The following is a 17,184-nucleotide window of genomic DNA, read 5'->3' on the forward strand; positions in this document are numbered from 1 at the left end:
AATGGGTGGACAAACAAACAATAAGTTACATATTAGTCCTCTGGTCTTACTTGGTAGGTCTCATCAGGAAAATATCTAAAACCTGTATTTTTAAAGATCCACTGTCTTGATGTCTTAAAAGGCCTCCTTTGCTGGTTATTTAACCTATAAACTGGCCAGATCACTGTAGAAAGCTGAATTAATTCCGCTTTTGTAAGGGCTTTATCTTTGCCAGTTGGATTTTCCCAGTTTTCTAATACTAAACTGAAAGGCAAGCTCTGTGGTATTTCATTCCCCATATGAGAAATATTACAGCCCATGGTTTTATGCTTATAAACAGAAAATTCACAAAAATAAAGCAAAGCCATCTAAAAACACTCCATTAAGCAAAGAGAGAAAACTAGAGAAAGTAGGCTTTGAATTCACAACCCTGGGGATCCAAACTGTGGCTGGAAATACGCTCCAAGCCTCCAAGCCATGGCACCACATGACTGTGGGCCAAAGGGTGTTGGCTACAGTCCTCCTAACCTCTTCACAAGGCAGGAGCAAACCAACAGAGGATATCCCTGGAACTCTCTGACAAGTTCCCTGACAAGCTTCTCACAAGCTTCTAACAAACAAAGAGGTTCCAACTGGAGCTGGACCCTCCTGGACTCTCTCGAGCCCCAAACAAACTGTAAGAGATCTCTTAACACCCAACCCAGGTGCCAACAGAGTACCACCTTTATTCATTTACTCACGTGCCTCTGTGCTGGATCTGGAGAGTTGTCCGGGCTCTTGGGGCTCCTCTGCCTCCTGGACTGCCACAGCTGCCCCCCCTGGGTGCCAGCAGAGGCAGGGGAGCTGAGCTGAATCTTTCTGGGTCCCAGAGGATTTTCAGAAGCCCCATTGTCCCTTCTGGTGGTGCCAAAGAACTGATGCCTTAAGAGGCCTCCTAGAAACAGAGACTAGACTGGAGTAAGGGAATAAGGTAGGTATTTTTTTGAAAGGCCTTCAAAGGTCCATCTTGGGGTCCATCTTGGCAGTGGCCTCTGGCTCCCCAGGGTGTGCCTTTGAAGGCCTTTCAAATAAATACCTACCTTTATTCCTTTACTCCTGTCTAGTCTCTGTTTCTAGGAGACCTCTCAAGGCATCAGTCTCCTCATGGAGCATTTGGAAGGGGAAAGCAGCGTGTAACAGACTGTTACCATGTTGGATATACACTTAAAGAAACACTGTGTTGTCTTTTTCTTTTTTTTTTTCTTTTCCTTTTCCTTTTTCTTTTTTTATTTTTCTTTTTCTTTTTCCTTTTTTTTCTTTTTATTTCCTTCCTTCCTTCCTTCCTTCCTTCCTTCCTTCCTTCCTTCCTTCCTTCCTTCCTTCCTTCCCTCACTACCTTTTTGTCCTAATCCATTTGCAAGATCACAACTGGCGGCTCTGGAAAATGACTCCAAGGTCGTTAACAAATTATTAGGACATCCTAAATGGAATACTCTAAGTAGCCAGCTCTCCCCCTTCCGTTCTTCATGAGGCATTTGTACACACACAATATCAGAAGGACATTCAAAGCACAGTAACCAAAATTACCTCCAACAGCTACAACAGATGTATTTTCCTATTTAAAAAAAAATCAAAATAGAATCTTTCATAATTATTTCCCCTTGAGAAAGTAACAAAAATGACACATTATTATAGGATATATACTTTCTTGATCATAACTATAATACAGATTTTCAGAATTCATTCTTTAAAAAAAAAGATTTATTGTTACATCATTCTACTTTTTGGCGTATTTTTAATCTTGGCTGTTTATCAGTGTTTTGCAGACCAAATGAAATTTTACAACTAGCATTGAAATTTTTAAAAATACCATTTTTCAGAATGTTGTTTAGTAGGTAATTGTGGAATAAAAAGTTTGCAATTACTGATTTTTCTGTGGAATTGCAATGCAATTCCAAGTTTGGACAAGCATACCTGCTTCATCTGGGAAGGAGAGACTGATGCTATCAGGGATCCCTGGTAAACTGAGTTGGCTTTGAACTGATGACATAGTAATGAAGGTTTTAAATTCCTAAGCCATCCAACTGTCTATTAACAGCTCTTTAAACTTAACTGCATACACACTGATACCGATCTGCTTATTACTGCAGAAATTCTAAACATAAACATTATTATGAAATCTTGTTTTAGCCACCAAGAACAGAGAGAGAATGAAACACTAGACAGCTTTTCTTTGTCTTTTATTCCATGTGGGAGATTGGAGTTAGACATAGCAGCCCTGTAACCTGCTCTGGGAGAAAAATAAGCCCTTATAGGACAAAATGACCAGCATTATTCAAACAATTTGGCCTGAAAGGGCTTAGAAAAAGGTAGGTGCAACAGAGGGAGGGAGAGATATCGCAGCTGAGGAATATGAAGTACTGGAAAGTGTGGCAAGGACACAGATGTGTGCTTTTGTCAAGAAATGGTTTATTTTTTAGAAGGTTAATTAATGGGATAATGCTTTTATAATGCACATTGGCTCCATCAGCCAGAAAAGGGTTGCCCAAATGGACAACCCCTTCATACTGTGGGAAAGAAGGCAAACTCCTCTGACTATAAACAATTTTGCTCCATTAGGAGTTTGTTTCAGGCTCTTCTTCCTACTTCGTCTGAAGCAAAGGACAATTACACCGTCTGGATGGAACACATGCCCACTTCCCCTGGTTTGTTCAGACTGCTAAATGTGGCTGCCTTGCCTCTTTCAGGTTTTGTCTCTGGACTTATTGTGCTCTGCAGCCTGATTTCCACTTGAATCCACTCAGGACTAGGATGCTGAAACTTGATTGTTTCCACTCTTGGAGGCTGCCGGCTTTAGTGCCACACATTGCCTTAATGAGCTTCACCCCGAGCACGCGACCCAGCTGGCACTGAAAAACAGGAAGTTTTTTGGCACACATTTTCCCTTTGTGGGGTGAGAGAGGAAGCAGACGCGAGCCCTGGCTAACAGTGACACAATTAAAATGGAAACAGAGAGCTGCCTTGCCCTCAGTGCAGCATGAGATGAGCCCTAGGTCACCCCTTTAGGCTGCGTCCCTGGGTTGGATTGGAGATGTGTGAGGAACATCCACATTAAAACTTGCATGCAAGTGGTCTCCAGGGGCCTGAGCCAGCAAAGTCAAGGGGAAGTCTGTCTCCCCATTCCCACAAAATCTGGATCAAGTCTATCTCCTCCCTTCTAGTGAGCAAGAAACCTTTCAATTAATTGGTTGGAAAAGTTTGTTAGGTGAAGATCGCTGCCATATTTGATGCACCAAGAGTCTTCTAACAGAGCATCAAAGAATTAGTGGCACCTCACTACACTGAGGCATCTGTACTGTGTAATTTACAAGGGCAGATATTCTGTACTTGACAAAACAAGGTGTCTGTTGGTGGTAACTTCCCTAAGTGGTCCCATTTCAGCTGTTGACAAACATAGGATTTCATTCTCCCAGCTGTCTTGGTACTTCCCAAGTCCTTCTCATAGTTGTGCCCAAGAGCCCTTATTGTTAATTTACCTTCATCTTTACTTCATTTCGTCATCTGGGTATTTTGTAATAGCAACAAGCATAGAGGAGGGGGTGAAAGGGTGGGGAAAGCACTCACCTTCTTTTCTTTCATTGGTAAATAACATTCAAAGCAACTTGGAAGCCATGTAGTTGTAAGGAAAAAATATGATCCTGTTCCACACCTTGGGACATTTTTTCTTGATGTAAATTTAGCAAAGGTGCATGAGAGAACATTTTAGCATGAAAGCATTAATCCACATTTCATTATGTTTGTCAGAGCAGGATTCATGAGGATAAAATCTGTGCTGAGCAGGAGCATTTTCCTGTAACTCAAGTACGACTTTTCTGAAAGATGGCAAGGTGAAATTTGTATCATCATCATTAAAAGCCAAATCCTACAGTCCTTACCAGTGGCCAAACAAAATCTCTGAGCAAGTGCTACAGGGACCCTTAGAAAAGACAGCAAAATGTGAACTGATATTGGTGTTCAGCACAGTCAGGATGTCTTCTCTTTCTTTTTCAAAAGGGATACACTTTTTGTCACAACGTCATGGACAGTGCCTACCTAAAGTGGTGTCATTCCTGTAGCCAATTATTCCCACTTAGTGAGCAGAATCTGCATAATGAGATGTGATGGCTTTTCCTGCGATGCAGAGGAAGAAGTAATTAAAAAAATCCCACTGGGTAATGCTCATCAGCTTCTACACATTTTTCAGATGAATTGCTGAATTTTGTGGAAAACTTCACCCCCCTCATCCCAGTGGTCAGCCTTCATCTGCTCTACAAGCAAGGGCTGAACACTCATCAAGAACTGTTTAGTGCTTTCTCAGTGTAAATAAAAGAAAAAAGCATTTTTTACAGTAAAGGCTTTTGTCATCTGTAGAACTCCAAGTAATTTACAAAGAAGTCAATATCTCCATCTTGCAGATGGGAAAGAAGATCAAGGATGAGCTGCTCGACCCGTGGTCATGCAGAAACAAAGCATGGAGAGCCCTAAAATCTTGACCCCTGAAATAGGGACTGCATTCACAAACCCAGATGCAGAAGGGACATTTTAGGGAATAAAACCCAGCTGTGCTCTCAATATTGTAGCAAAAATCTCCTTAAAAAGAAAATTACTGATCGATACAAAGTCAGGCAGCTGGATGAATGGTGGAAAGATGACATTTGATCACCTTAAATGGAAAATACAAGCATTGTAGACAGTCTGCTCATAAGTCATTCACAGGTATGAGTCTATACAAGCCAGTTTTGCAAGAGTTTGTAGATCTTTTTTGTGATTGTGTTTCAGCTTCAAATCATATTGGCATCTACCCACAAACTTGTCATCTTTGGAAACCCCAGCTTATGCTAAGTGTAGGCCCGTTGAGGGCTCTGAAAACACTTGGAATACAAAGAAAGAGCAGAAAAGAACTGGTAATGGAGGGGAAGCAGAAGGAAAAGTAGAAAGAGTAAAGAAAGAAGAATAAATTTGAGAGGACGGAAGCAGGAGAATGAAGAAGATTAGGAAAAGAGGAGAGTCACAAGAAGAAATATAGGAGGAGAGATAGGGAAATTTGGTTTTAATTATGTTTATTGTAGTTCTTCATGCACAAAATTACAAAGTGAAAACAACATAAACAGCTCTGCTGCAGGCATGCTAGGAAACAATCCATAAAGCAAGGAAACGTTACACAGGAGCTTGGAGTGACGTACTACATTATTCACTGCGTAGTAATTGCCCAAAAGAAATTAATGAGACTTTTTTCAATTAGTTTGGTGGATAGCTGGAAAGACTTATAGGATTGTTTGCTGTATATTCTTTACCTAAATAACAGATAAAAGATAACCAAGACCTTTAGAAGCTGGTTGTGAAATAAAAAGTTAGATATTCTCTGTGCAGGAAAGGCACCCCTGCCCCAGAGTAGGACCCCTCATACCAGATGGAGGACGTGTTAATACAGTAAGAGACAATCCCTGCTCAGAGAACTTGAAGGAAACATTGGAATGGAGAGACAAGATGTGCTGAAACACACGAGAATAAAAGACTTTACAGGTCCAAAGCCTGAACCCCAACAAATTCCCAAATCCACCTCTAAAGCTGGCCCAGCTTTCAGCTACTCAAATAGTTCAAGAGAGAAGCTTAACAGAAACAATCAAGCAATTTAGGTGTGACAAGTTTTGGCAGGGTAAAGTCATTCTCCCCAAAGAACTGCATTCTCCTCCACACTGATTAAGGCCAACAGGGACCCAAATACCACATTTCCAGCTCTTCCCATTTGTATTCCACATGTAGGGCTTTCCCCCTTATTCCTAAACCCATGCTCATTTTACTTTCTCTCTTCAAAGAAAGAAACTTCAGAAAACCCTTTGACCTGAAGGGCTGAATGGAGAGTACCTCCTATCCATAGCAGATTTTTTCATTTCCCCCTAGAGTCTGGATGATGATCACAAAGATTTTTCTTTTCATTTCCTTATTACCCATTTCTACCTTTGAACTTTTCTAATTTAGAAATCCATGATTCTTCATCTTCTTCATCTCACAGTTCTAGCTGCTGGATCTTCCCTGGTAGCAGCTAACAAGGCTGGGATCATTAAGCAAACAATCAAGGAGAAAATCTAGATACATGTTAATAGGAGGATATTCTTTCTCGTTATAGCACAGAAAATGTCTCTTAAAGTTTCCTGTCAAAATGTCCTTGAAATCTGCTGAGTGTTATTCTTGCCAAACACATTGTCACAAGAATTCTGCCTGTTTCTAACATAAGCCTCTGAGCTGGTTGGTACAATTTCTGGCAAAAAAAGTTAAAATCAGGAAACTGTGTACCCAAAAACAATGCAATATTGTAACGAAGTGTCTACACTCCCAAAAGATTCATGTGGACAGGTCTATCTGTGTGTGACCATGTCCTGCATGGTGTGACTTGGCACCTGAGCTCTGAGCATGTGGCACAGCTGCAGTGCCAGGAGTGCAGCCCATTGTCACACCAGTAGTGGTTAATTGGCACAGCACGCTGGCAAAACTCAGAGCAGCCCTGGACTGCAGGGATGGGCACATTGCACAGCTTTTATCCTGCCAGCTGCCTCCACTCACTCATCACACACTCCTGCCCCACTGGCCAGGCAAACACGACTGGTGCTGCTCTCTGGAGCAGTCCATCTTCTCTTATGTCCTTAACCTGCTCCACTCATGCTGCATTTCTCTCTTAAAGCCTCCTAACAGAGCAGAATTGTGTCCATGGAAACCTTCCTTGCTTTGCACTAGCTATGCAGTCTGTTGCTACACTTTTGCATCGAATTTGTTACTGCTGCTTATTCACTTGGACCGAAACAGCAAACTTGTCTGGAGATGTCCTGAATTATTCATAGGCAGCATGTACAAAGATAAGTCAGGGCATGAGATGCACCTCAGTGCTGAAGTCAAAGTGGTGTGAGAGAGTGATGCTTGTGTGGCTTTGTGGGGGAGCTGCTCTCAGCCACTGGGAATGCTGAGGGGTTGGCTAATGACCATTAAGACCTGACAGCCAATTTGCCTTTGACAGTGGAAGACAGGGGAAGTTTTTTCACACAGCAGCTGCCTTTGCCTCACTTTGATTGTGAACACAACAATAAGGCATGGAGTCACTCCCAGGTTTGTGTTTAGACTTTCACAGCAGCAGTTTTGTGGACACATAGGGGCGAGTATATCTGATAGAGCTTAGGCAGCTAATTGCTTCGTTCTGCCTCTCCAGGATGTATTAAGATGACTATATATCAACTGTGGCTCTGGAGCTGCAGCTGGAAAACTATCCATGGAAGTTGGATAAATAGGCTGATTTCAGATCTGTTATCAGCTTTGAGCTCATTTTTCACACAGTGCAGGTGTATTCACTATAAAGTATTTATGCTTTACAAACAATTTCTACTTTCCTCTGAAGTCTGGTACTGAAAGAGCCAGAAGCCAGTGTTTGTGAACTCTGAGTCAGCCTGGTTTGAAAATGCTATGTTCAGTTCTGATTTCACACCACTCCAGTATGCTTTGCATGACTTCCATCTCTAGTCTGAGTCTGCAGGATCAGAAACAGGCCTATCTATAAAGTCATCACCTAAACAGGCAGTCATGCTTTTCTAAAAAGAAGGTGTATATCTATTACTCTGAGAAAATGGGGGACAAAGTGATTCCATACTGAAAACACTTCTGTAAGCCCTGCATTAAATACTCATTTAAGCACTCATGTTCATCCTTGTCCAAAATGAGAAAATTTTTGAAAACACAAAATCGTTGAGAGAAGAGAAACTTGGTTCTGACCCATTTACAGCCATTAGCAGACTTTGGAAATGTCCCAATTAGAAGATGCAAGTCACAAAAGCAAGGTGCCACATCCCACAGCACAAGCTAATGGATTTAAAAAGAAGAGAGCTACCTTGCTAAACCACCATTGGTGGACCACTTTGACCATGGGAAGAGACTTCTGTTTGTAAATGGCATGTTCCTACTTAAATTAACTCAAACTTCTCTTTCTGCTATCTTTATTTTAAAATCAGATTTATACCAGTTAGTAATTTTTCCCTAAAGCACTTTACAGATCTATGCCATCACAGTTGGTGTCTGACTTTCAGCTGTCAGTAATGTAGTACTGCAAGATGTTTTTAACTTAAATTATATATATATATATTTTATATTTAAATTACTTCAGAATTGTGTACAGAGCCTTGTTTTTAAACACTTGTTCTCTTTCTGGAGATCGTGTACACGTGCAGAGTTTGTTAGGAATCCAAGAATTTTCTGATTCTAATACTCCTACAGAACATGACTAAATATTCAGCAATGCTTCAAATTAAGTTAATGCCCCACCCGAGCAGATCAGCTCTTCAAACAGCCTACATTCCTTCATCTGGGAGTGGAAGGAAATCATGAAAAAAAAGTAAATAAAGGAGTGAGATGGAAAGCATTTTTGCTGTGCAATTATCCTGATTTTTAACTTGCACTCCCTGAGAAAAAAAGAGGGAAGGGCAACCCTTGACATGTCCCTAGGTCATGGCAGGGAAAAATTGCTTGTGGGTCAGTACTACCATCCATAGTCACCTTGACCAGTACCTTACTCTGTCAGGGCACTGAATTTAAAAAGAGATCTCAATGCCTTATGTTTTAAAATCATAACAGATACAAGTGAGATGCCCCTCAGAGCAGGACTTGTGCCCAGCTCTTGCTGTGGGCTGGAGCAGAGAGGAGGAAGAGTATTCAGGACACCTTCCCTCCCATTTTGCAGTATAACATTCTTCTTACTCAGCCAGTTTTCCCCTAGTCTACTTCATAAGGTAGCACTAAGCTTGAGTTCCTGGCTCATAATGTGATTTTCACACATAACCAACCTGTCTGGGTGGAAGGGCTGGGGAGGAGCATATTTCCACACATGTACTTATTTGAGAGTACACTCATCCACCTCAACTGATCATTTCAGAGTTATTAGGCAAATATCACGATGACACCAGACCTTCCTTCCAAGCCATCTGGAGAGAATAACTCAGAAATTTTGCAAGACTTTTTCTTTCTTCCCACTGCCATGATTTCATTACCATAAACCAGCCTGCTAGCAGACAAATCAGGGAATTATGCACCATGCTGAGCAAAGCCTTGGTGCAGGGTCCATATTTTGCCATTTAGCTCACGACAAAACTCACGTTTATCAGTCATACTTGGGAGCATTGCTGCTCTTCAGCAGAGATTTTTGCCTTCTGAGGAGGTGGTTTGTGTTCCATGCACCCTCTGAATCACATTCTGCCTTTTAGATTTTAGTACGCAGCGATGACACAGCAAATTACACCCTTGTAATATGAAAACATAATATTTTTCTAGCAACAGTTCATAATGCTGTGACCAGCTGGTCCAAAATGGTTAGCAATGACACATCCTCAAATTCTCAAAGGCGTGCTGGTAATGCAGCTCCTCAGAGTCTCTAATTTCTTGGTTTTAGGACGAAATGAATGGAGCATCTTACATGAAGGCATTCCACTCTGGATCATACAGCAGTGGGAGTTTCAGAAGAGTTGAAGCCTTCTTGAATTTAAGCAGCTCACCTTATTTCTGGTGTCCTGTTCTCATGATGAAACTACATCTCTGATGACATCTCTGTGTGCATGCTGATCGTATGGGGAGATAGGGTCACCCCTGAATTCTCTGCATCCCTGAAAATGAGAGAAATGTGAGTAAGGGAAAGTCCATTGCACAGCATATGCTGCTAGTTACTTACTTTGACTTGACATTGATGGATGCATTCAAGTATTTACAAGCTGCTTGATGAGATGACTCAGAGAAAGTTTGAAAGAAACAGCACGGCTGACACCCCTGCTTAAAGGGGGAGGAAGTGGGAGGGAAAGATTGCCTTGAGATCAGAGTTTGCGGTTTTTTAAAATGCTGCTGCTTCACAAGCCCACTCTTTGTGCTGGAGTAATTATGTGGGTGTACTAGGAAAAAAAAGCTAAGCAGCTTGAGAAAGGTCTGGCTGTGGGGAAACCCAAATTTAAAAATCCTGAAGAAGCAGAGCAGCTCAGTAGTCCTGGAGGAGGACATGCAAGCCACCTTTGCAAGAGCCTAGAGCAGTTACTGGGCCAGTCATGGAAGTTTGGGGTGCAGATCAGCCATCCATGGGCAACAAGCCTACCTTTCCATCACCCTGCTGTAGAACTCCTCCCTGCTGGGGTTGTCCCCAGTCTGTGGCATTGCACGAGACATAGATCAGCACATTTCTCCCAGAATTTGAAGACTGCTTTAGTCGAAGGTTTCTCTGACCACACGAGAACATAAACAAGAGTAGGGACTGGAGGGTCAAAGAGCCATTCAGAGCTCTTCCTTCCACCCCTACAATGTGTGGCTGGGCCCTGGAGATGTGTCCTGATACTCACCAGCACCAAGCCCTCTTGCTTGGGGTAAGGCCAGAGCCATGGCAAGGCACAGAACAGAGACTTTGGGATCATGTCTGTCATCACTGATTTTTTAATGAGCAGAGAGCAAAAAGGAATGTGCATCCTGTTCTATGAATTGCCATTTTTTGAGCTGTTGGGAGGGAAATACCTGCACCAAGCTGGGAAGCCACTCCCAAAAGCCAACACATTTAACTCTTTCCATTTTTCTAACAGCTTGTGCAGGTCACAGAGCAACAGTGTAGAAAAAACCCCATGGAATCTTTCTCCACAGTTCCATATGGGAATGATGCACCTCCACCTGTCTCCATGGCCAAGGGAGGGTAAGTGCCCTTGTGAAGCCAGTGGTGCAAGGGAAAAGTGTGGTTAAACTTGGACTTCATCCCCACCCTCAAGACAGTCTTCATGAAGAAATCCTCATCTTATAACCAGCATGGTAAGAAGGACAAATTCCCTGAGTAACCAGTTGGCACAGTTCCCCAGCATGAAGAAAGAGGAGGGAAAAGACCATTCCACCTGCAGAGTCCTAACAGGGATTTTGTAACTTACCTTTGTACAAAGGAACCAGGATGTCAAGGATGTGAGCTATTTCTTGTATGCATTGCTGCTTCAACTCATCAAACTCCCTTCAGAGTCCATTTCAGGCAGCTCTAAAAACAACACAGGGATGTCTTGAGCATCCTTTGTCTGCAGCTCACACCCAAGTGAGCTCCATGCCAGCTGTGGGGGCCTGGGTAGAGGTGCTGCTCTGGAAGTGGGAGTTTGGTGTGGATCAGCCACCTCAGGATCCACCCAGGTGCTGTAGCAGAGGCATACCCTAACTTGCAAAAGGAATGTGATGTACAAGAATTGTTCTCCACCCAAGGAAATATCACATGCTACTATTTATATTCTTTTATATCCTCTAGGGGCTTGGATAATTCTGGATGCTCCCTGTTCCTTAAAATAAAATGTAAAAAAAAAAAAAAATTTAAAAGGGAGGAGAGATTAAGAAACTAATGAAAAATCCTAAAATGGCTGTCTTGTTCTGAAGAAATAAGAGTATTTCCCTCAAAAGTTTTTTTGCAAAAATCTCTAATTGCACTAGAAGATATTCTACTTCCTTGGAATTTTGTTTTTCTGTCAGACTTTGCTGAAAGGGATATTTTTCTTGTCAAATCTTGTATAATTACAAAAGTAAAGGCACATTTTCCACTATGGTGGTGAAATTTCATTTGGAATGAAAGACATTAAAGAAATGTAGGTGTATTAATGTTGTCGAAAATAGCATTATGTAACAGACATTTGATGGACTTGCAGGTCTTTATTGGAGGTCAGATGCAGTTATTACTCATTCCCCAGTGCTCACAGAACATGATGCCCCTTCTAACACCAATGGAGGACTGGAGAGGGAACTGTTTTGGAACACCGGTACCTCAACTTAATTCCTCTTTTCTTTTGGGAGTATAAAGGAGCAGCACTCTGACTGGCAGAGTGCAGTGAGGAAATTTGCTTAATTGATAAAACAATAATGCTTAATACAAATCATAACACACGAGTAAAAGAACAGGAGAAAGGAGCCTCTAGCTGCACAAAAGAAAAGCTCTATGAGATTTTAAAATGTTCCCTTCCATGCATATATGCAGTGTTTTGTACAGTAACCATAAAAATGACATGTTTTATACCTTTCAAGCACAAGCAACCTGTTTTGACTTTGTAGCACTTGGTGAGTCATTAGAGAAACTGATATTACTAAAAGCTTTGCTATTTCTCTTGTTCTAACTGAGATCCCTGAAAATAAAGGCTTGGGTAAGATACATGCTGCAAAAACAAAATAGTGTGCATGTTCATTGTCTCCCCATCTTTGCAATGTGCAGGCTTGGGTATCCAGCTTGCCCTTTCTTTACCATCCAGGACAAGTCCTGGCTCCAGAGCTGCTCATCTGAAGTGGAGCCCCACTGGGCACAGGGTAGGTTTCCTCCTTTCCTGCAAGTGCATGTGGAGGGGAAGCGAGGGTGTCTTTTTGCTCATAGACTCAGACCCTGGGTGATCTGGGGTAGCTGGTGTCTGTGGTGACACCTGGCTGAGCTCACTCCACCTGCCCATCCACCATGTCCCAGCCATGGCACTCCTGGAAACACTAAGCCTCTGGAGCTGCAAATCCAGGCACTGCGCCTGTCACAGGTCCCTTGGCTCATCCCCTGCCTGGGACCTGCCTGCTGAGCCCTTGTGCCCTGCAGAGCCCCTGGTTTGTGCCATTCTGAGCCCTGGACACCACCCCAGCTGGTGTAGAGCTTCCCTGTGCAGCTGAGCTCTGCATTGCAAACAGCACAAATTAGGGCAAGAAGACAGAGTCACCAGAAAGTTTTTGCCTGTGATCACACCATTGCTCTCCTTAACTATCAGCCACCAGAAGTGAAAGCACTTTACAGGAGGAAAAGCAACAACTAACCTATAAATAAAGCATTGCACTCCTTCTCAATGTATTTTTCCCCTGAGCAATCAATTAATGTTTCTGCAACAAAGAGATTATCAGCTCCTGTGAGTGGGAAAAGCAGGGGTCTGATGTGAGTGTGAGGGGGCTCGGCTGCAGCAGACACACTGCAGAAAGAAGCACCGCTCCTGCAAGGCGCAGTATATTGCATCCAAAAAATGGGAGACGTCCCTGCACTGAGGAATCATCTTATCTCTGAATCCAAACATCTGTGGATTTTATTTACTGATTTTTGAAGGCTGAACAGACAGCTATGTGTGCAGAGAGGCAGCAGGGTATTCATTTGCTTCATTGTTCATGCCTTCAGTCTTCCTCTGGCTGGTTGTGAACAGTATTTTGCTGCTGAGTACCAGTGGACTCTTTCATGGTGTCTGAAAGCTTGTCAATAAAAATAACTGCAACAAGAAAAGAACAGCTTTCCTATCGTGCAGCCCTTTCAAGTTATCTCTTGATAGCAAGTGGTCAGATGTCACCACTATAAAACCACAGTTTTCTGGGATAATGTATAACCCGAACAATAAATCCAGTATTGTATTCCTAGTCTTTCACATCAGATATGCAGGACTCAGTGTCACTGCTTTTCCCTTCAGTTTAACCAGGGTTGGTCTGTCTGCTTAAGCTGAATGTTCTTCTGACTCCTACTCCTTTCTAAAACTAACCCACTTCATCTGCTGCCTGAATAAAAAGCTTCGCGTTAGTCACGACATCTTCCTGCACTGTTTTATTCACAAAGTTTGACAGAAAAATACATGTTATGAAACCAACTTTTAATGCTTGATGGAAATAGGTCCGAACCTCCCTGGGCAGCTGTCCTGTGAAAACTGAAGGCAGCATTAAGAGCTCCAATCCATTTTCACCCTGCTTGATGTGTTGGCAGGCTTGGGTCACCCACTGATCAGACCAAAGACCATCATGCTGGGTGGACCAAAGGCCCATCAAAACCAATACTTGATCTCTGACAGTAGTCAGTAGTAGGTGTGTCAGGGCAGAGGAGGACAAATAAATTGTAGTGGGAATCATGTTCCCACCTTGTCTCAACCTGCTGCCTCAGACGTCGTGCTCACAGTTTTAGTAGCTCTGGAAGCATTTTTCTTTTTGTGTTTTGGTCATCATATGAAGCAATTCAGACTTTCCACTCCATAGCATCCTATGAGTAAAACACGTCCAATGATCATGCAATGCATTAATCACTTTCTTAATGTGCTTCTGATCTTCAGTCTGGTAGCACCAGAAGAGGTTGCCCAGAAAGGCTGTAGGATCTGCATCCTACATTCAAACCCAAGGAAGACAAATCCTGAGCTAAGCTGGCCCTGCTTAGAGAGAGGTTTGGACCAGATTATGTCCAGGGATTCCTTTCAACCTAAATCATCCTGTCCTTATAACTTGTCAGGGTGTTCACCCCCCTTTTCAGCAAGTAATAGTGAAACACTTCTTTCTTTTCACTTTCTTCTTACCCATCAACCACATCATTCACAGTCCCATGAAGGACCACAAGCCAACAGCCCCTCTCTGCCCTTGCCAGGTCTCTTTTCCAGATTCCAGGGTGATTATTCTGTTTTGCCTCTCCCCCTTAGAAAAGGGTGAGGTGCTCTGTACCTCCATTCATCCTTGCTGCCCTTCTCTCAACCTTTATTAATTCTGTTTCATCCCTTCTTAGGGAGAAAGGAAGAATCAGAACTTGCTGCAGAGTTTAAGAGGTGAGCAAATCAGGCACTTTCTACTATGGGAAAGTGGTGTATCCAGACTATTAGATAAACGTCTCCTAATAATCCCAGTCTGGCCAACTTTGCAGAGCCATGAAACAGATTTTCTCCATGGTACTCCCAGACTCCTATTTCTCTCTCTTACTGTAATTCTTTATTGTAATCCCATTCTACAACATCTTCGTTCCTCTTCTCTTCATTCTCACACTTCCCCAGCAGTCAGGGCAACACTGGTGTTTGTGGAGCTCTGTGGAAGTCAGGCAGTCTCAGCAGCAGCTTCCATCACACCAGGAACCTCTGGCTTGAAGGGAAAGGCTGTGACTCCTTGGCAGCCTCAGTCAGTGTGTGTTCTGGCACCACAGCCGCTTCTGCTGTCCTCCCCCACAGCCCTGCACCTCTCCTGCAGCACCTCAGGGCACCTTGGGTGTCCTGCCACACTTCAAAGCCTTCCTCATGCGTACAAACAAAAGGTCACAAGTAGATTTCTTCCATATTAACACCTCAAAATGACTCTACAAAGGAGCAGAGAACATCCAGGCTAGTGCAGGGGATGGAGCGGGGTTGTGGGAGAGGGGAAGATGGTAGCACTGCACTGCAGAGGCAGCTGTTCCATCAGCTGAGGCTGCCATGGGACTGCAGCTGTGCTCACTCTTCCCAGAGAGGAGCCCCTGGAAGCTCAGAGCCTGAGGAAGGAAGTTGCTAATGAGCATCTTTCCTTCTTCCCTTTCTCACATGCAAAAGTACAATTCTTTTAATGGCAAAAGATAATAACTGCAATATGTTATGATTACAGCACACTTTTTTTTTCCCCCAGCAAATCTTTGCTGGTTTCACATGAAGTCTGTCCTAACAAGGCTGTATGAGGTATCTATCTTACAGAGATATAAGGTGAAGCTCAGGGATGTAAAACTATGTGATTGAATTCATGCAGTCTATTAGGAGCAGTCAAGAAACAGGACTTAAAGGTCTGTCTCAGACTTCATTAATGTCTTTAACCACTAGAAAAATGCTTGTACAGAAGGGGGAATTTCTCCATGTAATACTGCTGGGGAAGCGATTGAGGGAAAGCCTGATGCATGTCTGAAGGAGACACCTAATTTCTTTTCATGCTTTTCAGGTATCTTTTCAACAGCCTTATCTTTTAGTATCCATAGCCTTACTTTAAGTTTCTCATTCCTAAGTAGGATGACTCAGATTAGATGCCCTCACACAGACTGGAAATACAATTTTCTGTCTGGGTCAGGCTATTCCTCTTTTACATACTTCTCTTCTGAAATCCTTCCAGATTTCTCTTCAGATTTCTCTTCAGAAATCTGAAAAGGATAAGCCTTGCTCTTCTAATAGTGATGGGACATCCTCCTCCCAGCCAAGGGCCTCTGCTCTCCAGCTATGGCCCCTGCTAGCAACCTTCATGGGCTTGAGCGAGAAAAGCCTTTCAAAATTTTAATACATCTATCTCTGTTCAGGAAAGCACTGCAGTCAGGAGCTCACTTGCAGACCCCCTGTATTGTCAATGAACTCTTGTAGAAAATGAGTGTCATACCCACAAGGACAACAAAGCAGAGTAAGTGTAACGTAACTGGTGGGACTTTTTGCCTAAGGTTTTAAATTGTCCATATTTTTATATCATATGACTTCAAAAATGATATTTGTTCATGTAATTAGAGACTGTACCATCCCAGAACAGCCAAATTGAGACTCTGTGGGCACCATGAACATTGTAGTTTCCTGGTATCTGCTTAAAATATATTCCTAATGCATTCTTTCATAGATTTATTTCCCCTGTCTTATTCAATATTCCAACATATTTTAAAAGTAAAAAAAAGAAGAAATGAAGAGAGAAAAAGATAAAGCTAAATTTCTAACTACTATGGCATTGACAATCCTACATATCTCTAAGGAGATGGTTTTTTCTGCACAATCTGGGAGTTATAACCACACCAAGACAACATCAGCAACAACCATTTCTAGCTTTGCAGAACATGATCACAGTCTGAACTGCCATCAGGAACTTAGACTGTCCCACCAAATGCTTTCAACCAGTAGATCTCCAAGTGAACTAAGAAGAAAGGCAAGTATTACTGTCCCCATTTCACACTCACACAAAGGTACTGGTTCCCAAAGAACTGAAGGGAGATACCTTGAGGAGAAAGGTCAGGAGCAGTAAAGTCATGGAACAGAATAAGGCTCACTTAAATCCCAAACCAGATGTTGATGGTTCCCATTACTCCTCCAAAACGACCAGACAAAGACAAATCAGATTTCAGTTTCATTTTTATTTCAGGCTGTCCTCATGTGACTGCATATTACACCTCCTGTAAGAAAAAGCAAGAGCTTCCCTCAGGCTGTCCCAGGAAGGCCTTGTCCTGAAGCTGTTGCAGGGAAGACAGCTGTAGAAATTGTTTTTCTATGACAAGCACACGATGTGCAGAGCATCACGCTTGGCTCCAGAAGCCGGCGATAAGGCAGGATGCGGGAACTGCCTCCTACTCTGGCCATGAACCCAGAACCACATCCTCTCTCTCGGGAACAACCAACTGTTTTTTCCTCTGCTGCCTACTACAGACCATGAGGATGGTGGACATCCCACTCAAGCCTGAAGAGGATTGTTTACCCTGTCATGAAAACCATGCCTGGGCAAAGT

The 17,184-nt window shown here is 42.8% G+C and overlaps 1 long non-coding RNA gene across 3 annotated transcripts in view; it reads right to left on the reverse strand.

The window, feature by feature from the left end:
- Positions 1-17,184, reverse strand: part of LOC104686245 — a 126,037-nt gene that overhangs the window by 38,742 nt on the left and 70,111 nt on the right. For 2 of the 3 annotated variants that reach the window (XR_002044267.1, XR_002044266.1), the window contains exons 3-4: positions 10,914-11,014; positions 9,522-9,629 (exon numbers count right to left, since the gene is read on the reverse strand). This is a non-coding gene — a long non-coding RNA (uncharacterized LOC104686245). Of the gene's footprint in view, positions 1-1,331; positions 9,630-10,913; positions 11,015-17,184 lie in introns of those variants that run through there. The other variant, XR_751318.4, reaches the window with a different exon arrangement.

This window comes from Corvus cornix, chromosome 1, assembly GCF_000738735.6.
Source record: "Corvus cornix cornix isolate S_Up_H32 chromosome 1, ASM73873v5, whole genome shotgun sequence".
NCBI classification, from domain to species: domain Eukaryota; kingdom Metazoa; phylum Chordata; class Aves; order Passeriformes; family Corvidae; genus Corvus; species Corvus cornix.